The sequence below is a fragment of the Schistocerca piceifrons genome, chromosome 3 (assembly GCF_021461385.2).
Source record: "Schistocerca piceifrons isolate TAMUIC-IGC-003096 chromosome 3, iqSchPice1.1, whole genome shotgun sequence".
Classification (NCBI taxonomy): domain Eukaryota; kingdom Metazoa; phylum Arthropoda; class Insecta; order Orthoptera; family Acrididae; genus Schistocerca; species Schistocerca piceifrons.
In genome coordinates, this window is record NC_060140.1 from 285,856,711 (window position 1) to 285,873,334 (window position 16,624).

Below are 16,624 nucleotides of genomic sequence, written 5' to 3' on the forward strand. Positions count from 1 at the left end.
GGATGTGTGAAACCCGTAAGAGCGTTTTCGAATAAATCTATACCGGGACGAGCATAAAAGCAATGGACGTTCCACTAACAGTAAGCATACACAATGCCTAATACTAAAGGCACACAATACAAGACCAAGCGTTAGTAACAATGAAAGTCTCGCAAACTTATACAATGAATATACTTGAGGGCTTTGATAAATACACTGAAAATGGATATACCAGGGTTCCCCAGAAAGTAGTGCACAGCATTTTTTTTCTCAGCCGAAAACAATGCTACGAATGCAAAACGTTATGTGTGTATTACTTGAAGTCTCCTGAGTGAGCGCGCCAAGTTTCCGTCGCTTCATACAGATAGCATAGCTGCAAGACAGTTTCAAAGTGCTGTCACTGAATTTCTCACTGCAGAGATAGATACTGTAGGGAATATTCACAAAAGCCTGTGCAAATTCTATGGAGCATCTGCTGTCTACTGAAGTACAGTTAGTCGCTGCGCACGGAGAGTGAGGTCATCAAAAGGCAGTTCTGCGGAGCTCCACGATTTGCAGCAGTCTCGGAGACTATCCACTGCTGTCCCACCTGACATGTTGCAGCGAGCGCATTACGAAGCATTCGCAGAAGACATTTTGAGGATGATGAGGAGGTGTTTCGCACAGTGAATCACTGGCTCCCCCACCGGGAGAACTATTGGTACCAACAGTGCATACACGCCCTTGTTTCGCGCTGGAGGGGGGCCATAGAACGGGTTGGAGACTACGTAGAAAAATAAGGTATGTAAATAAAACACCATTCTTTCGTGTGTGTAATTCTCATTATGTTCGATCAAGAATTGTTAAAGAAAAATAATGCGTTGCATTACTTTCTGGGCTAGAACACTTGTCGAAATATCGATTGGTCGTTGTACACACACTACGACTCGCGAAGAAACTAACTAATGTAAATTAGGCGAAAATAATACGTCAAGAATGTGTCTTCAATATTAACAGATTGCAAAGGGAAACGGAATCATCAAACGCCAATATCGAAAACTGAATATAAGAATGATGAAGATTTTGTTACCCACAGTTGACAAAGGAGTTCATCTGGAGAAGGTCCTTCATGTCTCACAGTTGCTCGCAAAGTGTCACTATCCACCAAAGTCTTCAAGTGTTCAAAAGTCATCGATACAGTCTCTGGCGAACCTACCAAAGACGCAGTATTCTGATGCCGAAAGCGTTTCCAGCTACAGGAATATGGAAAAAGAGACAGCAGGTATTTCATATGCTGAAGGTAGATAAAAGTTTGTGTGATTAATTTGTGCTATCGAACATGGAAGCAACACAGTCATCTTTCAAAGTTACCGGTTTATTCCTGTAGCTCGTTATATACTAACCGCATTTCGTTTGAGCTCTTATCTCCATTTATGCCATTTATGTTTGTATCTGTATCGCACTGAACATATCTGCGCGACAGTTCAAATATCCACGATTTGTGTTGTGTGTCTTGTTCGACAAAAAAACTTGTTCCATCCCGCTCACGGTACTTGCTATTCGTAACAGTAATGCTCACTTTACTCTTCGTCCTCAAGATTGCATTCATTACTGTTCGGTTCTGTCTCGGATTTGTTTTTCCGCCAGTATGAGTCTCACGTTTTGATACAGCGTGTTGCGGATAGGTTAAGTGATGAAGAGTTGGCCGACACACACCTCGTGTACAGATTGGCTACATGAACATCAGAAAAGCTTTGCTTCTATGCACAGGCGTCAACCGGATGCTTCCGCTTTAGAATGGAAGGTACTGGTCGCACCAGGACAGGAAAACATTGAATCTGGAATAACACACGACGGGTGATATCGTGTTACCAGTAGTCGGAGTGTTGCAGTACGTCTGAATACAAGTTGAACAACTGTCTTTAGAATTTTACATAACGACAACTGTTCTCTTATCATCCACAGAAGAGGCACTCCTTGCAGACAACTAACTTCCTGAGTCGAGTTTGTATACCGATTTTTATAGCAATGTGCAGTAAACCACACTTTCCCTGTTTCCGTGTTGTTTACAGACGTGGCCGTATTTATAAGAGAGGGTGTATTCCAACAGTAGCGCAGCCATGTATGGGATGACAACTTATTCTTCTAGTGTCATGTGAAGAGCCTAATTTATGAGACTTCGGTCGATACTCACATGGACATGATTGCTAGAACTATAACAGGTGCGCAGGTATTGCGCCAAAGGCAAGAGAGTCTTGAAGTGTATGAGAGTTTCTGGTGAATCGCCGTACACTTTGCCGTGATCACGTTGGTCATTTTGAGCGGTAGCTGTAAGTATTTGCTGTATGCTGAGCGGAACAGTAAGAGAAAAGACTGGAAGTTTACGTGTCTCGCGTAGTGTGTTTTGGTGATTGTGTATCACAAAACATTCACTGTTGTGAAGGCACACTGCCTGAAAAAAAGGTGAAGCACACAGATGGGAAGGATGAAACGACATGAACTTTCATGAGTTGAGAGGGTATATTATGTAATTACAGTGATTACAAAATCCAGTCAAATGTGCGAAGAGCTTGGCAACAGGACTTAAGGCAGATCAGTGAGGCTTTACATTATCTCTGGCCTGGATGCATGCACTAAAAAAAAAAAAAAAAAAATGTCGTGTGACTAGGGTGCCCCCTCGGGTAGACCGTTCGCCGGGTGCAAGTCTTTCGATTTGACGCCACTTCGCATCGAGATGCATGCACTGATCCAGTCGGAAACGTTGTTAAAGCTATCGTATCCTCTCCTGGAGGGACCCACCCGCATCTGCTGTAACTGGTCCTCGATATTCTGGATATCTGGCGCAGGGACGGATTGGCGAACTTGTTGGCCACGGCAGTATCTCAACGTGTAACAAAACTGGTTATAATGAGATAAATGTAATACCCGATCTTGGATCATGTGAAGTGAACGATACCGCGGTGAAGACGTTAAAAACCAAAAATCTGCTTCTACGAAGCTATGCGAAAATGTTTGAATATCAATGTTTATAAATATTTAACATAATTACGATGATTATGGACTTGTCAAACAAGATAGACAATTAATAGTACTTTATCTATTAAATAAATGTCCGCAGCTCGTGGCCATGCGGTAGCATTCACGCTTCCCACTCCCGGGTTCCCAGGTTCGATTCCCGGCGGGTTCAGGGATTTTCTCTGCCTCGTGATGATTGGGTGTTGTGTGATGTCTTTAGGTTAGTTAAGTTTAAGTAGTTCTAAGTTCTAGGGGACTGATGGGTATAGATGTTAAGTCCCATAGTGCTCAGAGACATTTGAACCATTTTTTAATTAAATGAATGTCCCACAGATTATTTTTCGTAAATAGATCGATATATGACAGTAATTTCTTTGCTACATGTTGTTAGAGGAAAATCTTTGTTCTTTTGTCCAGTACTTTTGTACGAGTTGGAAGTTCGAGGATAGAGAACGAATTATGTGTTTCATTGATTTGTATTGTTAAGTTCAAATGTGTGTTAATTCCTAAGCGACCAAACTGCTGAGGTCATCGGTCCCTAGACTTACACATTGCTTAAACTAACTTATGCTAAGAACAACACACACACGCATGCCTGAGGGAAGACTCGAACCTCCGGTGGAAGTGCCCGCGCAATCGGTGACAGGGTGCCTCAAACTGCGCGGTCACTCCACACGGCTACTGTTAAGTGAAAGGACTGAAAATATATGTGTATTTCTACAGAAAGTCCACCAGGTTTGACGCTGTTATTGAAGTAGTAACCTGATCATCCTCTAAATAGTTATAGAAAGATGAACCACAGACAGGAAGGCAACTACGAGCCATCAACAAACAACAAGAAAGATAAACAAAAAATATGAGTATTTTTATTGTTAACAGAACCGATTATTAAAATTCGACTGTCCCTGTCTCTCACTGCAGTGTGTCACTACCTCAGTGTGGCAAGTGCTGTGAAAATGTGACCAGCCGTCCAAATTACTAACTTACTCCAAACATCATTTAAAACTGGGCAACAAGAGGGTGGGGACAGTCAGAAACGTCAGGCAGAAAGCTCCTAGAGACACTTACCGCGTGTCGACGACATTGTCCAGTTGCAGAATTGTACCACGAAACTGTCGCATGAGAAGTAAGCATGATGTCAGTGATGTACCGCTGTGCTTTCGAAGTTCACTCAGCCACTACCAGCCGTGACTTGAAGTCATGCGTGATTGGTCTCCACACAATTACGCCAGAACAAACGCCCCTGTGCCTAACCAACATAGCGGAAGAATGGGACTTTTCCCAAGTTGCCGCCCTAATCGCCGACGTTGGTGACGCGGGGTAGGGAGGAACCGCCATTCGCCGCTGAACACAATATGGCGCCATTTATCAACAGTGCATGTTTCCCGGTCGTTGCGTCGCTCCAAACGCAGCCTTCTGTGCTAACGGCAGCCCACGCACGGCATGGTGACTCCGAACCGGGGCTGCTGCTAGTCTTTGATCAATGATGCTGAGCGACTCAAACTGTTGCCGAGATTTCATTACTTTTTCTAGGATGGCAGAAGCTCAAACAAAGGGGTTCCCAAGTGCATGGTGCACACTACTGCGATACTCCCTTGTGGTGGTCAGACCGATCGACTGGAACCTTGACAAGTATGCCTGTACTAACATTCCCATGCAGTCCAACATGGGGCAGCCTCACATTACAATGCCCGGTGAATCTGGATATTACATGATTCTAATAATTGACCAAATAAAGACCCACAATTTGGCCACTTGCAAAGAGTATCAGGTGCTGGTAACGCTGCCTCACACGAGTTTTCGGCATCTCTGTGTTCTTCTCAGTGATCAATAGACATGTGACGCTGTGGACGTACCTCATAAATTCTACTAGGCCTTACAACAGCACAAAAAATTAACAATAACAATGCATTCCGGTGACCGCTCTACTTGTCGCAGAGCATTACACGTCTGATTAGTTACATATTTGCTGATGTGGTGTACGTGTACATACATTAAATGACAAAAGTATCCGGAAACTCCCAAAAAATTTATTTTTCATATTAGGTGCATTGTGCTGCCACCTACTGCCAGGTACTCCATATCAGCGACGCCGTAGTCATCAGGCATCGTGAGAGAGCAGAAGGGGACGATCCGCGGAACTCACGGACTTAGAACGTGGTCAGGTGATTGGGTGTCACTTGTGTCATACGTCTGTACGCGACATTTCCGCACTCCTAAACACCTCTAGGTCCACTGTTACCGATGTGATAGTGAAGTGGAAACATGAAGGGACACGTACAGCACAAAAGCATACAGGTCGTTCTCGTCTGTTGACTGACAGAGACCACCGACAGTTGAAGAGGGTCGTAATATGTAATAGGCAGACATCTATCCAGACCATCACACAGGAATTCCAAACTCCATCAGGATCCACTGCCAGTACTGTGACAGTTGGGCGGGAGGTAAGAAAACTCGGATTTCATGGTCGAGAGGCCGTTCATAAGCCACACATCAGGCCGGTAAATGCCAAACGACGCATCGCTTGGTGTAAGGAGCGTAAACATTGAACGATTGAATAGTGCAAAAACGTTGTGTGGAGTGACGAATCGCGGTACACCATGTGGCGATCCGATGGCAGGGTGTGGGTATGGCGAATGTCCGATGAACGTCATCGGCAAGCGTTTGTAGTGCCAACAGTAAAATTCGGAGGCGGTGGTGCTATGGTGTGGTCGTGTTTTTAATGAAGGGGGCTTGAACCCTTTGTTGTTTTGCGTGGCACTATCACAGCACAGGTCTACATTAATGTTTTAAGCACTTTCTTGCTTCCCACTGTTGAGGAGCAATTTGGGGATGGCGACTGCATCTTTCAACACGATCGAGCACCTGTTCATAATGCACGGCCTGTGGCGGAGTGGCTAAACGGCAATAACATCCTTGTAATAGTCTGGTCTGCACAGATTCCTGATCTGAATCCTATAGAACACCTTTGGGATGTTTTGGAACGGCGACTTCGTACTAGGCCTCACCGACCGCCATCGATACCTCTTCTCAGTGTAGCACTCCGTGAAGAATGGGCTGCCATTCCCCCAGAAACCTTCCAGCAGCAGATTGAACGTATGCCTGCGAGAGTGGAACCTGCCATCAGGCTAAGGGCGGGCCAACACCATATTGAATCCCAGCATCACCGATGGAGGACGCCACGAACTTGTAAGTCATTTTCAACCAGGTGTCCGGATACTTTTGATCACATAGTGTAGATACATTGATATGGCCATTAGAAGAAATGATGCTATAACTTTTTTGTCAGGACGTGTATTTTCACAAAAACAAATCCACCTGGGATAGCAAACTGAATAAATCATAATTATTACTGTACGACTAGCCATGAGAGGTATTGGGTCTCTTACACCAAAGTGCTCAGATACCCCTGAAAAGCAGCCGGAATTTTTTCGGTTAAGTTCGGGTTAACCCAGTGTAATGGTTCAAATGGCTCTGAGCACTATGGGACTCAACTGCTGAGGTCATTAGTCCCCTAGAACTTAGAACTAGTTAAACCTAACTAACCTAAGGACATCACAAACATCCATGCCCGAGGCAGGATTCGAACCTGCGACCGTAGCGGTCTTGCGGTTCCAGACTGCAGCGCCTTTAACCGCACGACCACTTCGGCCGGCCAGTGTAATGTATATAGTGTCTGAAGTAGAATCATATGGCGCAACAGTCTGACGTCATACACGACACGCCTTGTAACGGAACAATTTGTACCGTGATCTTCGACCAGTCAGTGCAAAATGCGTTGATACCACGCGCCTGGCCCATCGTGCGCCCGTCTGTCAAGTCCAGGAGCACTACAAAGTTTGGCGGCATCCCAACCACGCGATATGCCTTAAGTAGTCCATTTCCCGTAGTGAGAGGAGCACTCCCTTCTTCAAGCCAGCAGCTGCCTCCAATTCGATTGTTCATGGGTGTAGTTTTCTTTGGTCTTGTCTTTTTATTCGTCTTATTTCTTATCGTGCTTCTCGACGTGTTTCTTTGCAACATTTAATATTTTAATTGGTTGTACTTTAAGTTTCATATATTACTGCCAAGGTTAGAAAATGGCAGCCCAAGTTGGATATAAACTTCACGTTTCGGGGAATTTTCTTTTGCAAATGACTTTCAGTAACCCAGGTGAACTTCAAACATATCTTCCGCAATTTTCTTGAAGTAGCTATCCACTTGTGGGCTTCTGTTGCTCTATGAATACAAATGAGATATCTTGGTTAATAACACCATTCTTAAGAATCACGGTTTACTTTACTGAAAGCTGAACGATTATTATTTTCACCTTTCTCTACTTTTCAAGCATAGTGAGTTTAGTCTTTTTCAAGAACTTTCCGAGATATAAGTAAAATATTTTGATGAAATGTAGTCATACGGGTACTCTCTTGATTTTGTTTGAATTTGTAAGTGCTGCGGAATAAAAACCTTCTACACAGCAAGAAAGATCAGGAAATTTGTATCTTTCGTTAGCTGTCATTTTTCAATTGTTTTGTGTATAAAAATTGATATTTTGTTTGTTTTCCGTCTCATTTTTACTTTTTTTTAGAGTATGGCTAGTTTCCATCACATACTCCGATGTACAGTATCTGCTTATGCAGCTACATCAGCTCTGCAGATGATCACATATGATCGAAACTAGTTATATTTAAAAATAAAAAAAATTGCAACTGAGAAAGAGAAATAAACACTACGTAAATTTTCAAATATCAACGCAGTTGCTGAACTCTCTCGCGACCTATACGTCGGCTATAGCGTTCTATGTGTGTTTCACTTCCTTCCCTTGCAGTCTTCTGATTTCAGTTTACACCCATGGGCAGGCGTACTCGAATAAATGTGTCGCAAGTCTTTGACTGCCATTTTCCAGATGCACGGTTAGATATGCGAACATGTATTAGGCCTAACATTTACTGACTCCGACACAATTTTTATAGCTCTATATCAAAACTATAGCACCGAAAACTGTCTCCTGACTTCTCTCCGCATGGTTCCAAGATATTTTGGAGGTTTTACTTAGTTGTAAGAAACTGCGGGAGCTAAAACCACCTTCTCAAGTGGGAAACTCTTTGTACCAAAATAACGGAGTGGGCTGTCTTGTAAAATATCCCTCTCCACAATATGTGGAATTAAGAAAAAAACGTCAGCGTGAGCTGATACGCTTCAAGTACTTCACAACTGGGTAAACATTGTCAAAGATTCAAATTTTCTGGTTTCTGGTTGGAAATACACTCCTGGAAATGGAAAAAAGAACACATTGACACCGGTGTGTCAGACCCACCATACTTGCTCCGGACACTGCGAGAGGGCTGTACAAGCAATGATCACACGCACGGCACAGCGGACACACCAGGAACCGCGGTGTTGGCCGTCGAATGGCGCTAGCTGCGCAGCATTTGTGCACCGCCGCCGTCAGTGTCAGCCAGTTTGCCGTGGCATACGGAGCTCCATCGCAGTCTTTAACACTGGTAGCATGCCGCGACAGCGTGGACGTGAACCGTATGTGCAGTTGACGGACTTTGAGCGAGGGCGTACAGTGGGCATGCGGGAGGCCGGGTGGACGTACCGCCGAATTGCTCAACACGTGGGGCGTGAGGTCTCCAGAGTACATCGATGTTGTCGCCAGTGGTCGGCGGAAGGTGCACGTGCCCGTCGACCTGGGACCGGACCACAGCGACGCACGGATGCACGCCAAGAACGTAGGATCCTACGCAGTGCCGTAGGGGACCGCACCGCCACTTCCCAGCAAATTAGGGACACTGTTGCTCCTGGGGTATCGGCGAGGACCATTCGCAACTGTCTCCATGAAGCTGGGCTACGGTCCCGCACACCGTTAGGCCGTCTTCCGCTCACGCCCCAACATCGTGCAGCCCGCCTCCAGTGGTGTCGCGACAGGCGTGAATGGAGGGACGAATGGAGACGTGTCGTCTTCAGCGATGAGAGTCGCTTCTGCCTTGGTGCCAATGATGGTCGTATGCGTGTTTGGCACCGTGCAGGTGAGCGCCACAATCAGGACTGCATACGACCGAGGCACACAGAGCCAACACCCGGCATCATGGTGTGGGGAGCGATCTCCTACACTGGCCGTACACCACTGGTGATCGTCGAGGGGACACTGAATAGTGCACGGTACATCCAAACCGTCATCGAACCCATCGTTCTACCATTCCTAGACCGGCAAGGGAACTTGCTGTTCCAACAGGACAATGCACGTCCGCATGTATCCCGTGCCACCCAACGTGCTCTAGAAGGTGTAAGTCAACTACCCTGGCCAGCAAGATCTCCGGATCTGTCCCCCATTGAGCATGTTTGGGACTGGATGAAGCGTCGTCTCACGCGGTCTGCACGTCCAGCACGAACGCTGGTCCAACTGAGGCGCCAGGTGGAAATGGCATGGCAAGCCGTTCCACAGGACTACATCCAGCATCTATACGATCGTCTCCATGGGAGAATAGCAGCCTGCATTGCTGCGAAAGGTGGATATACACTGTACTAGTGCCGACATTGTGCATGCCCTGTTGCCTGTGTCTATGTGCCTGTGGTTCTGTCAGTGTGATCATGTGATGTATCTGACCCCAGGAATGTGTCAATAAAGTTTCCCCTTTCTGGGACAATGAATTCACGGTGTTCTTATTTCAATTTCCAGGAGTGTATAAACAACTCGAAAAATAATTGGTGGCTACTGTGCTTGTAATGACAGCTCTTTCCTTACTCTGGAGAAATGAAGTGCAGTCACTACTGAAGGAACATTTTTGAATACTGAAACTGTAAGCTTATGTAACTGACAACTACTATAAAATTCCTCGCTGTGCGATATATGTAAGTTAATAATAACGGATTGATGACTGAACGCTATTTTAATTATCTCCGTTGCACCTCACGAAATGATTCATGTTTGTATTATGCTAGTTGACAATAAAATAATAGTGCCTGATCAGCAGTACAGTGACCAAGCACTTACTAACAGGACTCTGCGATATGCGTTGCCAGTCTCCCGAGGTGGCTGAAAGCTGCGATTAAGTACTCGCTCGACAACATCAGGAACTAATGGTCTACAGACGGTCAGACCAGCGGCGAATAGCGTTGAGGTATTCCAAGGACAGCTGCGTTTGCCAGAAGCACTAATCGAACAATTTAGAAACCGGGAAAGCGTAGCACGTCATCGTTAACGTGCGTCAGCTTCAAGAATGCTCGGCAACACGCGTAATTGATTTTTCACGTTTAATGGTGGATTAGCTTCCAACTTTCACATTTGAAACGACGTTGAAACTTCGATCCTCAATAGTTATGATTTCATTGGGAGTTTGAAATCAATCTTTTCAATGAAAAAAGCGCACCCATAACTATACAAATGTTGAACAAGATTGGAAAAATCATCAGAAAAAACCGTGACAACAAATACCTCATTCCAATGCTAGAGAACTGCTATACAGTGAGGTGCCAATAGTTCATCACCTTAATTATACACACGTGGTGTGAACGGATTGTGTAGTATAGCCAACTAAAGCCACAGAAGTATGTGACAAACATCGCGTAACTTGTTGACTCCAATAACCGTTGAAATAATGCAGGATTATGTATTACGGCCAATGAGAATCACAAATGTATGTCGAAAACATCGTGTATTCTAATGATTCGAAGAACAGATGAAAGAAGGGGGCTTACAAATGTTCAAATGTGTGTGAAATCTTATGGGACGTAACTGCTAAGGTCATCAGTCCCTAAGCTTACAAACTACTTAACCTAAATTATCCTAAGGACAAACACACACACACCCATGCCCGAGGGAGGACTCGAACCTCCGCCGGGACCAGCCGGGCGGCTTACAGGATAGCGATAGGGACATATACAAATGGCGGTAGTATCGAGTACACAAGGTAAAAAAGGGCTGCGAATTGGTGGAGCTGTCATTTGTACTCAGATGAAAAGGTTTCCGCCGTGATTATGGCCACACGACGGCAATTAATACACTTTGAACGCGGAATGGTAGTTGGTGCTAGACGCGTGGGACGTTTCATTTCGGAAACCGCTAGGGAATTCAATATTCAGAGATCCACTGTGTCAAGAGAGTACCAAGAATAGCAGAGTTCAGGCACTACCTATCACCACGGACAAAGCAGTGGCCGAAGGCCTTCACTTAACGACCGAGAGCAGCGGCATCTGTTTAAAGGTATCAGTGCTAAGAGACAAGCAACACTGCGTGACATAACCACGGAAATTGATGTGGAATGTAAGAAAAACGTATCCCTTAGGACAGTGCGGTGAATTTGGCGTTAACCAGCTATGGCAGCAGACGACCGACGCGAGTGCTTCTGCTAACAGCACGACATCGCCTGCAGCGGCTCTCTTGGGCTCATGACCATGTCCATGACCATGCTAGGCGACTGGAAAACCGTATCCTGCTCAGATGAGTCCCTATTTCAATCGGTAAGAGCTAATGGTAGGGTTCGAGAGTGGTGCAGATCCCAAGAAGCCATGGACCAAGTTGTCAATAAAACACTGTGTATGCTGTTGGTTGCTTCATAATGGCGTGGGCTGTCTGTACATGCAATGGCTTGGCCTTTATCGTCCGACTGAACCGATCATGGACTAGCAATAGTTATGCCCGGCTATTTAGAGAGCATTTTCAACTATTCGTGGACTTTGTTCCCGAAGAACGATGGAATTTTTATGGATGACAATGCGCCATGTCACCGCCCCACAATTGTTCGTGACTGGTTTGAAGAACATTCTGGACAATTCGAGCAATGATTTGGCCACCCAGATGGCCGACATGAATCCCACTAAACATTTATGTGATATAATCGAGAGGCCAGATCGTGCACAAAATACAGCACCGGCAGCTCTTGCGCAGTTTTGGACGGCTGTAGAGGCACCGTGGCCTAATAATTCTGCATTGGACTTCCAACGACTTGTCGACTCCGTGCCGGCCACTGTGACCGGCCGGTTCCAGACGCTTCAGTCCGGAACCGCGCTGCTGCTGCGGTCGCAGGTTCGAATCCTGCATGGATGTGTGTGATGTCCTTAGATTAATTAGGTTTAAGTAGTTCTAAGTCTAGGGGACTGATGACCTCAGATGTTACGTCCCATAGTGCTCGGAGCCATTTGAACAATTTTGTTTACACCGTGCCACGTCGAAATGCTGCACTACGCCGTGCAAAAGGAGGTCCGACACAATATTCGGATGTATCTCAAGACTTTTATCACTACAAACAGAGATGTTCGGTTGAGCAACGAAGTATTTCATTGTGATCTGTTGATCAACTTGACTGAGAATGTCCGCACGTTCCAACATTGTAGGAGACATCACTGCGAGCGGCCAACAGGCATGTGGAAGATTGGACAGGTTTGTGCAACCTTGTTGCGATGTTGACAGACGCCTCTTCCAAAAACTCACCGTGGTTTTTTTCACCACCAGGCCTCCTTAGACATAATACAAGCGCCTATGAATATCTGTGATGCTCCGGTTTTTCACCAAGGAAACTCAATGACAGCTCCCCACTTGGAAATAATTTCCATTAGAGACGCCATATTGAAGGCTACGTATGGCGCGGCCACTGGCTGCTTATGTGGTGTGAAGAAAACAGACTAGCCGGCACCGTCAGCAGACAAGGTGGAACTTGTGTGGGAACCATGTGTCAGGAAGCCGAAGACATTCATTATACGTGCGAGAAGAGAACTGCAGATACCGCCGTCAACTGGCTGGCGTATTCTATACAAATGCATGCGTGTAAAACCATACCAGCCGGCCGCGGTGGTCGAGCGGTTCTAGTCGCTCAGTCCGGAACCGCGCGATTGCTACGGTCGCAGGTTGGAATCCTGCCTCGGGCATGGATGTGTGTGATGTCCTTAGGTTAGTTAGGCTTAAGTAGTTCTAAGTTCTAGGGGACTGATGACCACAGATGTTAAGTCCCATAGTGCTCAGAGCCATAAAACCATACCGCCTGCAGCTGAAACATGTACTGACTACTCGATACAGTGAGCTTCGTTCGGACTTTTGCGATGAAGTGTAGTAGGTACAGGAGGAATACAGTTTTTCCCAGAAGTTGATTGTCAGTGAAGCAACACTTTAGCAAACCGAGGAGCCGGGAGTGGTATAGTGCCAGGCCACAGAAAACGTAACATTTCAGAATAAATAAATTTTGGGAAAAGTTCTCCAAGCTGTTCTTAAAAATTTATTTTAACATGTGAAAGTGAGTAGCTTAGACAAATGCAAGCAATGACGGATAAATACCAAATATTTGAACTTTGACTGTAATTATAAATGGTGTGCTAGTGTAAACTCTGACCTCCCACAGGCCGCATACAGATATAAACACAATACGCAAAAAGGTAAGATTCACAATGTAAAAAGAACAGAACAGCCAAATAAACTTTTTAGATATAACCGTTAAAAAAGAAAACAATCAGCATAGCTTTTAAATCTACCGTAAACCTACAACAACTGATACAATCCTACATCAGACCTCTAATCACCCGCACTCACAGCAACAATCAGCACTCAGATACATGCTTCGTAGACTCAACACATTACCACTCAGCACAGAAAATTACTAAAAAGAACTCGACATCATCACAAAAATAGTAACAAACAATGGGTACAATAGGGATCTAGTCTCCAAATTAAACAAAAGAATTAAAAAACAAATACAGTGAGTGAACACAGCACACAAACACCCACAAAAAATAGTACAACAAAACACTACACAAACAGGCACAAACAGTGACAGAACAATAACGACAAAGAATACAGGAAAACAAGAAATAAAATTTAAGATGGTAAATGACATACAAGCACAAGCTCACACATAAAATAACAAACATTGTCAAAAGACAAGACAATTCAATCCAAAGGCACAAACCAAAAATAACAAAAAAACACAGATATCTACCAAAAAGCAGGAATATACCAACTACAGTGCAACTCATGTGATGGAAGGTATATAGCACAAACCAGCGAACATTTGACACCCGGTACAAAGAACATGTCAGAGTATGGAAATATGGCTCGTTCCAGAACATTTGAGAGAAAATAACCACAAACCTACTACAAGAGACAATGTCATGAAAATAAGAAGAATAAATAATAAAAGACATCTCCTAAAATTACAGGAAAATTATCAAATATACAAAACAAAGGCTGAAAAGAAACAACTACTAAATGACCAAGTAAATATGACTAACAACTCACTGTTTACACTAATTGATCATATAATAAACAGAAATCCCATCAAATGATTACACATCTGATTCCTCTCATAAGTATATACAGGAAAATATAATAATAATAATAATTATTATTATATTATTATTATTATTATTTTTAAGAATAAATAAATGAATAAAAATAGTAATACTAATAAAATAAATAATTTTAATTACAATGAAATGAACACCCCTAACTGCTTACTGGCGTTGACATACGTCAACGAGGACAGATGAAAATATGTGACCAGACCGGGACTCGAACCCGGGATCTCCTGCTTACATGGCAGACGCTCTATCCATCTGAGCCATCGTGGACACGGACGATAGCGCGACTGCAGGGATTTATCTCCGGCACGCCTCCCGCGAAACCCACATTCTCAACGTATTGTTCCGCACTATATTCGTAGTGCCCCCGCCCAGAGACAGGTAGTGCTATTTTCATTCTTTTCTACAAGAAGTGCCTAGCAACCACAGTTTAGTGAATAAACAGCCGCCTTTAGTGAATTAGCAGTCTAGTTAAAGGTTGATTAACTCTCTTCAGTAAATTGATTCCTTAGGATGGATAGGATGTGTGACTGCTGTGTACGGACGCAGGAGGAGCTGGCCACTGCTCGCGAACAGCTGAGCGTGTTGATGGCCGCGGTCAGCCGTCTTCAGGCTGCTGCCTCGGAGTGTAGCGGCAGTGGGGAGTCTGGTGCGTCGCAAGGTACACCCCAGGTGTTACATGCTTCACCCACTGTCCCTGCTGTTGAGATATCTTCGCGTGTACTGGGCGCGGTTGGGCCACCCTTTCCCCAAGGGCAGTGGCGGGTTCAGGGGCGTTCGCGGCGCACGAGGCGGAGGGTCAATGTGGAGGCTGGCCGTGTGGCATCGCCCGCTCTGCCTGTGAGTGGACATGTGGCTGCTCCTTCAGCAAGGTCCGAGCAGGCACATGGGGGGAGGGGTTTATTAGTTATTGGGAGCTCCAACGTTAGGCGGGTGATGGAGCCCCTTAGGAAAATAGCGGGAAGGTCGGGCAAGAAGGCCAGTGTTCACTCTGTCTGCTTGCCGGGGGGTCTCATCCGAGATGTGGAGGAGGCCCTACCGGCGGCGATAGAGAGCACTGGGTGCACCCGACTGCAAATTGTTGCTCATGTCGGCACCAATGACTCCTGCCGTCTGGGTTCAGAGGTCATCCTCAGTTCGTACAGGCGGTTGGCGGAATTGGTGAAGGCGGAAAGCCTCGCTCGCGGGGTGAAATCAGAGCTAACTATTTGTAGTATCGTTCCCAGAACCGATCGCGGTCCTCTGGTTTGGAGCCGAGTGGAAGGTTTAAACCAGAGGCTCAGACGATTCTGCGGAGATCTGGGGTGCAAATTTCTCGACCTCCGCTATCGGGTGGAGAAATGTAGGGTCCCCCTAAATAGGTCAGGCGTGCACTACACGCCGGAAGCGGAGTACGTGTGGAGTGCACATGAGGTTTTTTTAGGTTAGAGAATCCCCTCCCTAGGCCCGACAAGACGCCTCCTGAGACGCAGCAAGGTAGGAGTAGGCAAAATGCAACTGGGAATAACAATATTAATGTGCTAATAGTAAACTGCAGCAGCGTCTACAGAAAGGTCCCAGAACTGCTCTCATTAATAAACGGTCACAACGCTCATATAGTACTAGGGACAGAAAGTTGGCTGAAACCAGACGTAAATAGTAATGAAATCCTAAACTCAGATTGGAATGTATACCGCAGAGACAGGCTGGACAGTGAAGGGGCAGGCGTGTTTATAGAGATAAGAAGTGCAATAGTATCGAAGGAAATTGACGGAGATCCGAAATGTGAAATTATTTGGGTGAAGGTCACGGTTAAAGCAGGTTCAGACATGGTAATTGGATGTCTCTATAGGCCCCCTGGCTCAGCAGCTGTTGTGGCTGAGCACCTGAAGCATAATTTGGAAAATATTTCGAGTAGATTTCCCCAGCATGTTATAGTTCTGGGTGGAGATTTTAATTTGCCGGATATAGACTGGGAGACAGACGTTCATAACGGGTGGCAGGGACAAAGAATCCTGTGAAATTTTTTTAAGTGCTTTATCTGAAAACTACCTTGAGCAGTTAAACAGAGAACCGACTCGTGGCGATAACATATTAGACCATCTGGTGACAAACAGACCTGAACTATTTGAAAAAGTTAACGCAGAACAGGGAATCAGCAATCATAAAGCGGTTACGGCATCGATGATTTCAGCCGTAAATAGGAATATTAAAAAGGGTAGGAAGATTTTTCTATTTAGAAAAAGTGACAAAAAGATTTCAGAGTACCTGTTGGCTCAACACAAAAGTTTTGTCTTAAGTACAGATAGTGTTGAGGATCAGTGGACAAAGTTCAAAAGCGTCGTACATAATGTGTTAGATGAGTATGTGCCAAGCAAGATCGTAAGAGATGGAAAAGAGC

At 45.1% G+C, this 16,624-nt stretch overlaps 1 non-coding gene across 1 annotated transcript; it reads right to left on the reverse strand.

Annotated features, from left to right (window-relative positions):
* Positions 1–14,440: 14,440 nt before the first annotated feature.
* Positions 14,441–14,515, reverse strand: Trnat-ugu. The gene has a single exon. It is a non-coding gene; the product is annotated as a tRNA-Thr (tRNA).
* Between the last annotated feature and the right edge of the window lie 2,109 nt (positions 14,516–16,624).